Source organism: Mesocricetus auratus, unplaced genomic scaffold, assembly GCF_017639785.1.
Source record: "Mesocricetus auratus isolate SY011 unplaced genomic scaffold, BCM_Maur_2.0 Super-Scaffold_6730, whole genome shotgun sequence".
In the NCBI taxonomy this organism is placed as follows: domain Eukaryota; kingdom Metazoa; phylum Chordata; class Mammalia; order Rodentia; family Cricetidae; genus Mesocricetus; species Mesocricetus auratus.
Genome location: NW_024429184.1, coordinates 66093327 through 66109345, shown reverse-complemented (window position 1 = coordinate 66109345; position 16019 = coordinate 66093327). Strand labels below are relative to the sequence as shown.

General features: G+C 43.9%; 1 non-coding gene across 1 annotated transcript; it reads left to right on the top strand.

The window, feature by feature from the left end:
- Window positions 1-7748: 7748 nt before the first annotated feature.
- Window positions 7749-7855, top strand: LOC121139040. The gene has a single exon (XR_005875897.1). It is a non-coding gene; the product is annotated as a U6 spliceosomal RNA (small nuclear RNA).
- Window positions 7856-16019: the final 8164 nt, after the last annotated feature.

The window sequence follows — 16019 nt, the reverse complement described above, 5'->3', positions numbered from 1 at the left end:
TCTGCCAATGTCCAAGCGTCAAGCCTGCAGCTGTCATGCTTGCTCATCAATGTCCCCACCCCTATCCTTGAGGACTTGGGTCTACCCTCCCATGCTCAGCTCTCCTGACAATAAAGTTTCTTTTTCACCAAGCCTCATTGTCTCGGGAACTGGCACACCACGTGGCCTGGTTTAATGACAGTGCCTTCTGCTATCATCCATGAAATAGTAGCGGGCTACACTGTGGTCTTGTAGGTAGGATGTAATCAAATTCAGACCTGATACTCTGATTTAGCAGGGTGACCTCACCAGAATTGTTTGAGACCTATATGCACAAAAGAGACCCACGTACACACTCATTCTATTGGAGGGACTTACATGCCAGTCATAATTCTAGGGGTTTGTGGGTATACATTCACTTATTCATGAGATAGAATCTTCTAAAATTCCCATTTTACAGATGGGATGAAGAGGCACAAAGGCCTGTGTTCCAAAGAAAACAAATACCAACAACCTTGACCCACTACCTCACTGAGCCACTGACCCGCTGCTGTTAGCAGTTGGGGAGGAAGAAGAGAAGGCGCACGGGCGAGCGAGCGTGCGTGCGTGCGTGCGTGCGTGCGTGTGTGTGTGTGTGTGTGTGTGTGTGTGTGTGTGTATGTGTGTTGGGGTCTCACTGGCTGGAACTTGCCAAGTAGGCTGGTTGGTGAGAGAGTCCCAGGGATCCATCCTCCATCCTCTCATCTCTATCTCCCTAGAACATAGAAGAAAACAGGTTTGAGCACAAGATATTACATCTCTACGTATCTAGCCCACCTGTCATTTCCTTGATGGCCTCCTGTCAGGCTCAGAACTTTCTTCCCTGGCTGTACAAGAGAATGCCACTGTGCCTGGTTTTTTATAAAGGTTTGTCTTTTCACTGGGTATGATAGCTCACGCCTTTAATCCCAGCACTTGGGAGGCAGAGGCAGGAGAATCTCCGTTAGTTTGAGGCCAGCCTGGTCTACAAATCAAGTTCCAGGATGGCCAGGGCTGTTACACAGAGAAACTCTATCTTGAAAAACAAAAAACACCAAAAAATGTTTGGGGACAGAACTTAGGTCTTAATGCTTGCATGACAAACACTTTACTGCCAAGCCAGACTCTCAGTCCCCACTGTATTTTTACAAGAGCAACACTTTTAGTCATACTAATAAATGCTTTGGTTCGGCATGTTATATTTGGCTTATTAGGATTTAGCTGAGAAAATTGGCACCTATATTCAGACTATGTAGGCAAAAATGCTTTCTCCACACAAAAATTCGCAAAGAACACTTGCAGCAGCTTTTTATGGTTTGAATCTGAAAAGTCTCCCAATATACGTTCATGTTTTAGACTCTTTTTCCCCAGCCTATGCTGCTATTTGGGGGAGGTTCTTGAATTGCAGGCTGGTGGAAGCTGGCCCCTGGGAGGACTTTGAAGGCTGTAGCCAGCTTGTGTTCTGTCATCCTGTTCCCTTGTCCCATGACTTTAATGGCCCCCGCCACATGCTGGCACTAGGCCAGTGGAGCTGCTGCTCTGGGCTTTCCTTTCCCCAGGGGACCTGATCTTTGAGCCACAATCAAGACTTTTCTCCCCAGCTTTTGTAAGGTTTTTCAGTCACAGTGACACTTTATTCATAATTGCAGAAGCGTGGCAACCTCCAGGATGTCCTCGAGTGGGTAAATACACTGTGGCATGTCCACAGAACAGAGTTTTTTTCAGTACTGAAAACAAATGAACACTTAAGTCGTGAAAAGATGGGGGAGATGATATCTTAACCAAGGGAAAGCAGCTAGTCTGAGCCAAGTGTATGATATTTGGATCTGTAGAGACAGTAAAAGATTTCGAGGGAAGGACAAGTAGGTATGGAAGGGAAGATGCTTAGGGAAGCACGGCTATTGTGCATAATGGTATAACGGTGGGTACCTGCCATTGTAACTTGATAATATTTCAGTGTAGGTTTATCAACTCTAACACATGCCCGTGGTGGTGTAGACGTTGATATTGGGGGAGGTTGTGCCTGTGTTGTGGGGCCAAATGTGTATGGGAATGAGAGATCTTTTTCTTTTTTCTTTTTGGTTTTACGAGACAGGGTTTCCCTGTATTGTTTTGAAGGCTGTCGGTCCAGCCCGGCCTCGAACTCACAGAGATCCGCCTGCTTCTACCTCCCAAGTGCTGGGATTAAAGGCGTGCGCCACCACCACCCAGCTGGAATGAGAGATCTTTACCTTCCTCAGTCTTGCTGGGAGCATGATACTTCTAAAATAAATAAATAAATAAATAAACAAACAAATAAAATGTGCTTTTAAATGCCTTAAAACTGCAGAGTACTTTAAAACATTGCCAATGGTGTGTGTTGAGCTTTTGCTGTTCCCACTCTGTGTGTTAGCTCTCTGCCTCATTCCCACAGTGCTAGCATGTAGACGTGTCACAGCTCCCACTTGGCCTCTGTTACTTTGCTCCGTTGTCCTTTCTGGAGAGTCTCCAGCCCCGTTTCTACTTTTCTGTTGTGCTGGGAGTCAAAACCATGGGTTTGCCCATGCGAGACAAGTGGTCTGCCACCGAGCCAAACCCCCAGCCAGTGTGTGCCTTCTCCATGTCCTCGTTAGGGCACAGAGTTTCTGCTGGAGAAAGGTCACAGTGCTAGCAATGACATCTCCTGTAAGACTTGCAGTGCTAAGGATCACAGTGCTGGTGGTGGTGCCTCCCATAGGACTTGTAGCGATCACGCGCTCATCCATCATCTTCCAGGTAGTTCTGTGTGTCTCAGACCAGAACTTTCTCCCTCACATATCTGCAAGTGTTTTCACTTTGCTTGACTTTCTTTTCTTTTGAGTTATGGTCTCTTTATGTAGTCCAGGCTGTCCTCGAACTTGCAATCTTCTCACCCTGGCCCCCCAAGTGCTGGGATTGCAGGCATATGCTGCTACAATGAGTCTTACGAATGTATAAATTCGATCTGAAGTCTTCCTTTTTGGTATTTCCTAATTTTGAATGTTTCAAAATCTTATGTCATTTCTTCCTAAATGAGGCTTCACATTTAAGTCCTAACATGGCGAGAAGGGAAAACAGTTCTGGCCCATTTTTTCCCCCTCTTCTGCTCTTTAGCAGACCTACAGACTGTTTTCTGGATTAGTACTAATTCCTGTGTTCCCAGTTAGTGGTCTCAAATAGGAAAATTGGCCTGGTAAATGTAGTTTGTTTGGCTTACACAGTGTTCTAAGAAAAACATGGACTAGTTCTTAGCATTTTGGAATGTTTATATAAGAATGCATCTTTTTGGCTTTAATTGAAAACTTAGTAAGCATGGTGTGATGGTTAATTTCCATAGACAGCTAGAGTGGAATTGGAGTCACTTAGGAGAGAGAATCTGAGCATGTCTTTGAGGGCATTCCCAGAGAGGTTTCACTGGGCAGTGAGGACTCTCACCTTAATCAAGGCCCCAGCATTGGGTAGAATCCTAAGCTGTACAAAAATGGAAAAGGGAGAAAGCAGGCCAAGAAGCAGCAGTGTCTCTCCCTGCTTTCTGACCGCTCACAAGACGGGAGGGAGCAGCTGCCGCACGTCCTGCTGCCAAAGCTGGCCTGGCCTCACCACCCCGCCCCATCACGACGATTGTTCTTCCCTCTCTCAGTTAAAAGATCATCGCATTTAGCTATTTGCACTTATTTATCTGCTCTCTGTGTGTATTTTGGAAAGGGGACATGCATCCTGTGTCACGGTGTGTGTGTGTGTGTGTGTGTGTGTGTGTGCCTGTGGAAGTCAGGGGACAGCTTTCAGTCAGCTCAGCAGGTTAGGTACTGAGCCTTTACTCACGGAACCATCTTACTTCATGGGAAAGGGAAAGGGCTCGTCCTCCCTTTCTTGAATTGCTTTTGTCCAGCATCTTGTTGAGTGTGTTATAGCTATATCCCTGGTAACAATGGGTCTATGCACTTCCACAGGGATTATTAGCTGCTAGCTGTTCCCATTAGAGAAGGTGTGAACTTTTTGTTTTTCTGTAACCACCCTCCTCTCCCCCACACAACTGCCATTTATTGAGGCTGCTTGTCTGGTTAGCATTAACCATCTCACTTTTGCCTCTCCTGACACTAGGCCTCTGCAGTGCCTCCATGTGGGGTCATTTAAATTCAGTTTGTAAACTTTTCTACATCTCTGATAGGAAGCCCTTCTCAAGGCCGATTGCCTGGGAGGCTCTGGGGTTCCCTGGAGAGAGCAGAGCTGCAGGCAGAATGGACATCACTCCGGGGCTTCCCTTGTGTGTGAGTATCCTGAGGAAGGCCCTTCACCTCTTTGGTCCCCAGTTCCTTCATCTGTAAAATGAGGATAACGGTGGGGGTGGTTATGAGCGTGAAAGGATATGGTGAACACAGGGCTGAAGGGAGTCAGGAAGCCCCAGAGAGTGAGAAACTCCTCTGATAAACCCTGAGATCCCAGGAATAGTTCAGGGCCTCTCCTGTTAGGCTCTGGTGTCGTCTACTCATAACGCATGCATAAGGACACGCTCAGATGTCTGGACACACGTAAGAAAAAGATGCGATGCTGGTATCAGTACTCTTCCTGAACTCTTACAGTTTTTCTTTTAAAAAATGTGTTTTAGCTGGGTGCACGCCTTTAATCCCAGCACTCAGGAGGCAGAGGCAGGCAAATCTTTGTGAGTTTGAGGCCAGCCTAGTCTCCAAAGAGAGAGTTCCGAAACAGCCGGGGCCACAAAGAGAGACCCTATGTCTTGCAACAAAACACACACAAATGTATGTTTTAAGCAATCTTCAAGTTTGCCTACCAAGTTTTGGGTTCTATCATGGCATCTTTACACATGTGTCACCCTTTGTGATCAATCACGTTGCTCCTTTGCTGTCCTCTTCTTCCCTCTGTCCTCTCAGCTGATCCCTTTGTTCCTCCTGTGAGTCCATCCGCCAGTCTCTGCATGTAATCCCCCCCCCGTGTCTTACCCTCCTTACATCTTACCCTTCTTTTCACAATCCCTTTTTCTAATTTTCTCTCTCCCAGTCTCTCTCCGTGTCTGTCTGTCTGCCACACACACACACACACACACACACACACACTTATAAATTTAAGTCCTACATATGAGGCTAAACACATGTTATCTCTCTGCAATTCATTTGTTTCACTTAATGATTATTTGCAGTTGCATTCATTTTCCTGACAATGCCACTTGGTTTTTCTTTATGATTGTACAAAATATCATAGTGTATAATCGCCACATGTTTTTTATCTATTCATCTGCTGATGTTTACCTAAGATGGTCCCATTTCCTGGTTTTTATGAATAGTGAAGCTGTAAATATGGATGTGCAATCTTTATTATGTTACCTTGGAGGCCTTTGGGTATATATCAGCAGTGACAATACTGGGTCATATAGTAATTCTATTTTCAGGGTTTGTGTGTGTGTGTGTGTGTGTGTGGTTTTTAGAAACAGGGTTTCTCTGTGGCTTTGGAGGCTGTCCTGGAACTAGCTCTTGTAAACCAAGCTGGTCTTGAACTCACAGAGATTTGCCTGCCTCTGCCTCCTGAGTGCTGGGATTAAAGGTGTGCGCCACCACCATCCAGCACATTTGTCAATTCTTTGGATTTTCTCCTGTGTTATTGGAGTCCTGACCAGAAAGTCTTCGTGCCTCTACGGTTTTTCTTTATTTTTTAAAAATATATCCTGATAAGTTTCATCTCTCTTCACTCTTCCTAATTTCTCCCCACCTCTCCTCCCATCCAGATCCCCTCCCTTTCTGTTCATTAGAAAGGAACAGGCTTCTAAGAGATAACAACCAAACTTAGCAAAATAAAGTAAGATAAAACAAAAAACCATCACATGGAAGTTGGACAAAGCACCAACTGAAGGAAAAGAGCCCCCAAGAATCAGAGACTGAGTTCACATACACAGGAGTTGCACAAAAACACTAACGTGAAAGCTATAGTGTGTGTGTGTGTGTGTGTGTGTGTGTAAATAGAACGCACCTGCTGCAGACCCATGAAGGCCCTGTGTCTGATGCTTTCATCTCTGTGAGCTCATAGGAGCTTTGCTCAGTTGATTTAGAGGGCCCCCCTTTTTTTCTGGTTGTCCTCTATCCCTTTGGCTCTTACACTCTTTCTGCCTCATGTTCCTTGGGATTCCCTGGGATCTGAGGGGAGGGATTTGATGGAGACATTCCATTTAGAGCTGTGTATTCCAAGGTCTCCCTCTCTGTGCCATGTCTGGCTGTGGGCCTCTATATTTGTTCCCATCTGCTACTGGAGGAAGCTTCTCTGATGATGGCTGAGTAAGGCACTGATCTGTGAGTACTGCAGAATATCATTACATCATTACCGGGTCATTTTATTGGTTTTTTTTTTCCAGTAGTATTTGGTTTTATCCTAAGCCTCTGGGCTGGGCTATCTGGTCTCTGTTTCTTGTTTCTTTTTTTTTTTTTTTTTTTTTTTTTTTTTTGAGGCAGGGTTTCTCCGAGGCTTTTGGAGGCTGTCCTGGAACTAGCTCTTGTAGACCAGGCTGGCCTCGAACTCACAGAGATCTGCCTGCCTCTGCCTCCCGAGTGCTGGGATTAAAGGCGTGCGCCACCAACGCCCGGCTCTGGTCTCTGTTTCTTGATCACCCAAGATGGTTCCCATCTCACAGAGTGGACCTTAAGTCAGAGCATACAATGCTTGGTTACGCCTACAGGTTTTGTGCCCCCACTCCCCTAGTGCATTTTGCAGACAGGACAGATTGTAGAACAAAGGTTTTGTGGCTGAGTTAGTGTTTGCATTTTGTGGCTGAGTTAGTGTTTGCATTTCTCTTTTGGTAGCCTGCAGAGCACCTTCCTGTACCAAAGACACTAGAACGTAAGGGCAAAGGTTCAAAATGTTACATTCATTATGTGTTTGTGTGTGAGTGTGGGTCCATATACATGTCAAAGCACATGAGAGGAATTTGTTCTCTGCTTCAGTCATGTGGGTCCTATGGAATCACACTCAGATTCAGGCTTGGTGGCGAATGCCTTTACCGAGCCATCTCTGTCCTAGAATGTCTAGTCTACATGTTGAAGTCTTTCACCTCCAACAGTTTCAAAATTTTAGCTTTACAGTAAGGTATTTGATCCATTTTGAATTGATTTATTGTGCAGGGTGAAGAGAAAAGTGTCTAGTTTCATTCATCTACATGTGGGAATCTGGGGTTTCTAGCACCGTGGTTTTGCCTCCATTGTATGCGTTTGACATCTTTGTAAAAAAAAAATTAGGTGCCTATAGCTGTGTAGTTTCTTTCTGGGTCCTCTATTCTGTTTCAGTGGTCCACAGATCTGTTTTGTGCCCGTACTAGGCTGTTTTTGTTCCTGTGGCTCCATATGTAATTTGAAGTCTTATATTGTGACATCCTGAGGATTGCCTTTTCTACTAAGAAGAGTCTTAGCTATTCAGAGCCCTTTGTGCCCCCTCATGAATTTATGATTGCTTTCCCCAGTGCTCTGAAGGACTCATTGGAGGTTTGATGGAGATTTCTTCGAATCAGCAGACTGTTTTCATTGGCATAGGCATTTCCACAATACTACCTCTGCCAGTCCGTGGGCACGGGAGAGCTTTTCGTCTCCTATTGTCTTCTTCGCAGGCTTCATTTTTATTAAGTTTTCAGCTACAGAGCTCCTTTTCTTCCTTGGTTTCATTCCTACTTTTTAAAAGCTATCGCGAGAGGGACCGCCCAACCCCCAATTTCTTCCCTGCTTAGCACATTAGCTGATAGTCTATAGGAAAGCTATTTATGTACTTGCTTTGGCAGCATGTATCCTAAAAGATTGGAACAATACAGAAGAGATTAGCATGGATCGTGTTCAAGAATGCAGCAAAAATTCATGAAGTGTTCCATATTAAAAGAAACGAAGATGGGCAGTGGTGGCACATGCCTTTAATCCCAGCACTTAGGAGGCAGAGACAGGCAGATCTCTGTGAGTTCAAGACCAGCTTGGTCTACAAGAGCTATTTCCAGGACAGCCTCAAAGCCACAGAGAAACCCTGTCTCAAAAAACCAAAAAAAAAAAAAAAAAAAAAAAAAAAGGAAAGGAAAGCTACTGACTTTTGCCTATTGCTTTTTTCTTCTTCTTTTGTAATGGTGGACATTACACACAGGATTTCACATGTTAGGCTGCGACGTCTCCTTTTCCTGACCCTTTGCTCCCTTTCCCATGTTTTTAGGGAACTTGTAGTCACTGGGACCAGGAATAATCTATCCATCTATCTATTTATCTATCTTTCTCCTCTTCCTCCTCTTCCTCTTCCTCTCATTCTCCTTCTCCTCCTTCTTCTTTTGGTTTTTCAAAATAGGGCTTTTCTGTGTAGTCTTGTCTGGAAACCCCTCCACACTGGAGACTGGAACAAGAGGCTCAGGGATTCTAATTACACAGGCGGACTCTGCTTTTGAAAGTCAGTAAAACTGGCACAAGTTCTTCTAAAGCTGAGAACTTGGGCTTTGCTTATTTGCAATCCAAAAGTAAACAAACCACAGGAAATCATGTGGTCAGTCTCTTGCCTTAAATACCCCAAACCACAACTTTTCATTGCTATTTAGGGAGAAATACAGGACTCCACTGTAATGCACAAGGTCCTGAGTTCAATGCCAGCCTGGGTGGTGTGGGGAGTGCAAGGATTCTGCTTTGGGCATAGGCAGAATGTTCTTTTCAGGGTCTTAGTTTCCATTCTTGTCCACTTTTTTCCCCCAGACGACTGCTTTTCAGTGCAAATAAGTCAAAATAAAATATAATTTGCCTGTCACAGACTGACATGACAGGTGAGCAGACAAAAAATCTAAAAGAGGTGACAACCACTAAAGAAAATGCCATCAAAACCTCCAGACAGTACAATACAAGCACACAGTGTAAACAATGCAATAGTTAGAAATACAATGTAGCAACATGTACACTCAGCAGTGGAAGCAATCCTCACACCTCGGCGAGGGGAAACTGAGGGTGCTTTCCTTGTTTCAAGCTGTGTGGAGGACCTAACATCCCCCTTAAGACTAGAAAGGCAGCTCCATGATAAAGTACATGCTTAGCACATACAAGGTTTTGGATTCAATCCACAGCACATAAGGAAAGAAAAGAAACTCTCTTGAAAACACAGAGCATCTCTGTGCCTTGAACCTTTTCTGTCTTAATGCGTGGCTTTGCAAAGGAAATGCTTGTCCAATCAGCAAAGTTTCTATTCACAGACTGTCACGTGCCACTTTGTGGTTACCTGGAAGGAGAAAAGGTCATAACCCTTCATTCAGACTATGTGAAACTAGGTAAGTGTTCAAATGATTAGTTTCAAATTCAAATCTTTGAGTTTAAGCAGCAGATCCTTGCTGTTTATTTGAAGGGTTGTGAATAGAGCAGAGGAGGGACACATGAATCTGTGGAATTTGGCTGTGAGTACAGTCCCTTATCACTCATACTGTACATGATGTTAAGTACGGTTTGAAGATAATTATTGTACTTTTTATTTTTTTTTCTCTGAACCTACTTCAAGTCTCAGCAACTACTGAATGAAGGAGAGTACAAAAGACATTGCAAGCTGGACGTTGGTGGCACATGTCTTTAATGCCAGCACTCGGGAGGCTGAGGCAGGCTGGTCTCTGTGAGTTCGAAGCCAGCCAGTTCTATAGAGCGAGTTCCAAGAAAAGAAACAAAAGACATTGCATATTTTAATTGTTTTTAAGTTCGCTTATGTGTACCAGCATTTTGCCTGCGCACATGTGTGCGTGCCTCGTGCCTTTGGAGGCCAGAAAAGTGAGTCAGTGAAAGGATTCAGGCATTATGCTGGCCTGCCCCTGTCCCTTGGTAGAATGCACTCAGGCAGTATCCTGGTTAGCCCAGGGTTCCATGGCTATGCAGTCTGCAAGCAGGTGCAAAAGACCCCTTTTAAAAAAAGACGCCCGCCCCCACTTCGCTCTCTTCCCTGCTGTTCCCCTGGGGCAGACAGGACTTTTCCTGTCTCACTCTTCTCTTTGGTCCTGTCTCTGTCTGTGTCTCTTTACCTTATTTTCTTACCTCCCCCTCAATAAAACTTTCAATGAGTCACGTCTACAGGTCTCTGTTTCCCCCATCTGGTCCTCGTCCACCACCCGGTGCCGACCTTGGAACTGGGGCCCTGCCACATGCAGTCCCTACCCATCATTCTTTATTCCTAACAGTCAGTTCACCTGGAACTAGAGTTACTGATGGCGGTGAGCTGTCATGTACATGCTGGGAACTCGTGGTGGGTCTTATGGAAGAGCAAGTGCTCTGAACAAGTGAGCGCACACACACGCGCGCGCACACACACACACACACACACATACACACACAGCATTTTATTGCCTGTATAAAAGTCTTACAGTCATTTTGCCAAAATCTGCTTAACTACTAAAACACAAAACTTAATGCTATTTTATTATAGGTATTTATTACTGTTTGGAATGTTGGTTTAAGATTTTGCGAATTGAAGATCATGCTCCTGGTTTTGTTACTGTAATAGCTGTAATAGCCGCCATTGCTGAAAAGGTGTTTCAAAAAACTATTTTGATTTAAATGGAAGAAATGCCTCGATGTTAGCCATATCTGCTAAGGAGCTCATTTTTATTTTCAGTTCTAACAACCAACTCTGTGACGGCTTTGGTTGGAGTTCCATTAGTAAATCCCAGCCTCTCTGCTATAGATCAGTTATTTCTCAAAACAAAAACTTTGCAGATGACCTTTGCAACAGATATGGCTGGGACTCACTGACGTTCATCATTTGGAAAATCTTTAAATAAGTGGAAAACCGTCCCTCCAATTTTTTAAATGCTTATAGAATTTAATATGTCTTTTGCTCACTTACACATTGAATTGTTTATCAAAGAAAATATACATTGAGCAGGGAGAGCATGGTGGCCCACACCTACAATCCCAGCATTCAGGAGGTGGAGACAGGAGGAGCAGGGGTTTGAAGCCAAGCTAGGCTACATAGAGAACCCATCTAAAAAAATATACCCAACTAACAAACAGAAACTCCCAAAAGCTGGGGATGTAGATCAGCGATAGAATGCGTGGTTAGCATGTGCAAGTCTCTGGGATTGTTAATTTAATTTTTACAATGGAAGTATTTCTAGGCCTTTTCAAAATGTTCCCCTGACAGTACTTCTTCATATATATACTTAAAAGTAGTGGCACAAGGGAATCACTCCCTAGATCATTGCCAATGTCATTCCAGCTTATACCTGCCCCTGCCCCCAGTCCCTGGGGACTTCAACCACTAAGGCACAGAACACACAGGCCAGAAGGGATGAGTGACCTGCCTTCCAGCAGAACTATACCTCTAACCTGATTCTGCCCTCAGGGACTATTCCTCAGGGACTATTCCCCAAGCCTATTCCCCATCCAACCCAGCTAGCATCCTGCCATCTCTGGGCTCTCCCAAATCCCAGAATATTTCTACCAAACAAGCCCAGGACACACAAGCTGAAATGGGTGAGTGACCCACCTACCAACGGAACTGTACCCCTCCTTGGAGAAGATACCAGAAAATGTAAAGATCTCTCATGTTCATGGATTAGCAGGGTTAACATAGTAAAAATGGTCATTTTACAAAACAATCTACAGATTCTCCACAATTCCCCTCAAAATCAATTCCCCTCAAAATTTCAACATAATTCTTTACAGACTTTGAAAGAACAACACTCAGATTCATGTGGAAAACTCCAAAACCCAGGATAGCTAAAATAATCCTGTACTGCTGGAGATATCACCATCCATGATCTCAAGTTCTACTACAGAAACATAGAAATAAAAACAGCATGCTATTGGCATAAAAAGACAACATTGACCAACGGAATCAAATTGAAGACCCAGACATAAATCCACACACCTACGGACACTTGATTTTTGATGAAGAAGTCAAATGATTCAATGAAGAAAAGAAAGCATCTTCAACAAATGGTGCTGGTCTAACTGGATGCCAGCATGCAGAAGACTGCAGATAGATCCATATGTATCATCCTGCAGTCCAAGTGGATCAAAGACCTCAATATAAACCCAGATACACTGAACCTGACAGAAGACAAAGTGGGGATAACCCTGAACATACTGGCACAGGAGACGACTTCCTGAATAGAACACCAGTAGCACAGACACTAAGATCAACAACTAATAAGTGGAACCTCATGGAACTGAAAAGCTTCTGTAAGGCAAAGGACAAAGCAGCAGCCTACAGAATGGGAAAAAATCTTCACCAACTCCACATCTGACAGAGGGCTGATCTCCAAAATATATGAAGAACTATAAAAAACTAGATATTAAAAAAACCAAATAATCCAATTTAAAAATGGGATACAGTTTAGGCAGAGTTTTACATCATGACTGCTGGTCAGCTCTGTCATGCCAACCACTCCCAAACAACCACACAGAGACTTAATATTAATTATAAATGCTCTGCTGATAGCTTATGCTTGTTACTAACTACCTATTATAACTTAAATTAGCCCATTTCTATTTATTTACTTGCTGCTGAGCGGCTCATGGCTCATTACCTCATTTTGTACACGTCCTGCTTTCTCTGCTTCTGGCTGGGGACTCCAGAGATTCCTCTGATTCTGCCCTTCCTCCTCCCAGCATCCTCTCTCCTGGAAAATCCTGCCTAGCTATAGACCGTCAGCTCTTTATTAGCCAATGAGAATAATACATATTCATCCATTTGTACATATTCATGTACAAAAAGATTGTTCCACAGTAGTATAGACCTAAACAGAGAATTCTCAACAGAAGAATCTCAAATGGCAGAGAACAGTTAAAGAAATATTTATCATCCATAGCCATCAGGGAAATGCAAATCAAAACTACTTTGAGAGTCCATCTTATGCCTCTCCGAATGGCTAATGGGAGTGCAAACTTGTTCAGCCACTGTAGCAATTTCTCAGAAAGTTGGGAATCAATCTACCTCAAGACCCAGAATCCCACTCTTGGGCATATATACCCAAAGGGCGCACATTCACACCAACTACGTTCACAGCAGCTTTAGTCATAATAGTCAGAACCTGGAGTTAACCTAGATGCCCCTCAACCAAAGAACGGATAAAGAAAATGTGATACATTTACACAAGGGAGTATTACTCAGCTGTCAAAAACAATGGCATCAGGAAATCTGAAGGCAAATGAATACACTATAAAAAAATCATCCTGGGTGAGGTAACCCAGACCCAGAAAGACAAACATGATATGTGCTCACTCATATGTGAATATTAACTGTAAAGTAAAGGATAACCAGGCTATAGTTCACAGACTCAGAGAGGCTAGGTAGCAAGGAGGACCCAAGGAAGGATGCATAGATCTCCCTGGGAAGGGGAAATGGAGGAGATTTCCTAGGTGAGCATGGGAGCTTGAGGGGTGGGTGAAGGGGGAGAGTGCTAAGAGAGGTGATTGGAAAGGGGTGCTTTTTCTGAGTCAGGCAGAAGCCTGATGCAAAGGAAATTTCCGTGAGTCTACAAGGATGGCCCCAGCTAAGACTCCTGGCATTACTAGATGCCTAGCCTGAACTGGCAATGTCTTCTGATTGGATGACAACCCCAGTTGTTATCTTAGAGTTCATCCAGTGACTGATGGAAGCAGATTCAGAGCCCCAAGGTCAAACATTGGAGAGCTCTGGGGAATCCTGCTAAGGAGAGGGAAGAGGGATTGCAGGAGCCAGGGGTGTCAAGGACGTCACAGGAAAACACACAGTAATGGCTAGCCTGGCTCATGGGAAATCAGAATCTGAACCAACAACCAGGGAGCCTTCATTGGACGGACCTAGGTCCTCTGCATGTATGTGACAGTTGTGTAGCTTGGTCTATTTGTGGAACTCCTGACAATAGGAGCAGGGTAGTCCCTGTGCTTTGGCTGGCTCTTGGGAACTTATTCCTCATGCTGGCTTGCTTTGCCCAGCCTGAATACAGAGGGAGGTGCTTGGTCTTAGAGAAGCTTGATACACCATGCTTTGCTGATGCCCATGGTAGGCCTGCCCCTTTCTGAGTGGATAGGGAGGAAGGGTGGATTGAGGGGGGTGAAGGGGCCGGGTGGGGAGGGAATGGGAGGAGAGGAGGGAGGGGAGCCTGCAGTTGGGATGTTAAGTAAATAAATTAGAGAAGAAGGAGAGAGAGAGAGAGAGAGAGAGCACCTATGTGCATTCACTATTGTTGGGTAGCATGTTGCACACAGGCACTATCACAGAAAAGGTAAAGAAATCTAGATTTCTTGGATTTTTTTGTCAGAGAAAAAATGCATAATTCATCTTGAAAGGCAAGTACTCTTTTTAGTAATAACAGCTAGAGCTTATGTAACACTTATTATACAGAGATTTCCATATATTGCTGTCTCTCTGTATCCATGGAAGATTGGCTCCAGGACCCCCATGGATACCAAGATCTGCAGATGCTCAACTCCCTTATAGAAAACGATATTTAAAACAGCACTAAAGTGGCATAGCTGGGCAGAGTGGTACAGTCCTGTAATCCAGCACCCAGGAAGCTGGAACAAGGGGATCCTGAGTTCAAGGCCACATTGGGTTACATAGGGAGACTCTGTTTGAATACAAAGACTGGAGCTGATGCTCAATGGTCTTGTCTAGCACAAAGGTCCTGAGTTGATTCCCGGCATCACATTTTTTAAAAGGTGTAATGGATGAAGGTACCCATGATGGTTCATCTCACAGTTAAACTGATGGGATTAAAAAGTATCTGAGGGCATCAATGAAGCATGCCTATGGATCTGTCTGTGAGGGAGTCTCCAGAGAAAGCTTTGTGGGGGAAGGAAAGCCCATTGGGAATGTGGATGACACTGCCCTACAGTGGTAGGGAGTTCTGTACTTAATAAAAGGAAGAAGCCAGCTGGGACAATGCTGTTCCTTTCTCTGCTCCCTGGTCTTCCCCACTGACCAAGCTACTACCTCTGCATGGCTTTCTTTGTTACCTCTGCACAGGTTTCTCGACACGGCGGATTACATTCCTCTGAACTGTGAGCCCAGATGAGACCTTCCCTCTCCTCAACTGCATTTTATCATGAGCCGAGTGACTAAAATAGTAATGATTACAGCACCTCATTAAACCCTTCAAGATGTGGACAGCCAAGTCCCCAAGTCACCAGTATGATGTGTTTGACAAAGGCCTGTGGAGCATGGACATGCCAGTGTGAACAAGTGTGTTTAAGTCATGAAGCAGCATTTCATTTTTATTTTTAAATGAAAAATATACATTGCCATACATCCTTCCTGAACTGCAGTAGACTGTCTTGTGCACCATGGAATGTGCACTTTCTGCTTTCCACCCGTGAGGAAATTTACTGAAATTCTTTGTTTGTTTGTTTTTTGTTTTTTTTTTTTGAGACAGGGTTTCTCTGTATTGCTTTGGAGGCTGTCCTGGAACTTGTTCTGTAGACCAGTTTGAATACAAAAAAAACCCCTAATAAATAAATAAATACATAAATAAATAAATAAAATCTGAGAAATGAAAGGTCATAGATGCTAAGATCTGACAATAATGAAATATGATTGCAAATGCAGTATGAACCAAACTGTGAGAGAATGCCCTCACTTGTAGGCATAAGGAACTAGCCAACCATTTACAGAGTTCCACATCTTATACTGGACACTCTATTGAAAATTAGATGGGTGTGCGGAGAATTGGGAAAAAGTTATATGAGGGTCATAAAACATAAAAACTGTGAGAAATGCCAAAAGAACCAGTGTTCTGGGTTATCTTGGGAAACCTAGATGACTTAAGAGTCTTCCAATGTACAAAGAGATATAATCTCTTCAGGTCTGCTTACATCTTTGATACAGACAATTGCTGGTTGACAGACAGATTGCTCAGAGAACTGGCTGAGGAAGCAATGCACCTCTCTCAAGCCAGTGATTATGAAGCACTTGGTTTTGAAATGGGTTCATGCATTCATTAGACAAAACTCAACATAAATAACTGAGTCACTAAATGAACAGTATTTAAGAAAAGCTATTATTTTCCACTGATAAGCAACTAAAATAGTAGTTATCTTCAAAGTCCACCTGGCAGGCTGGAG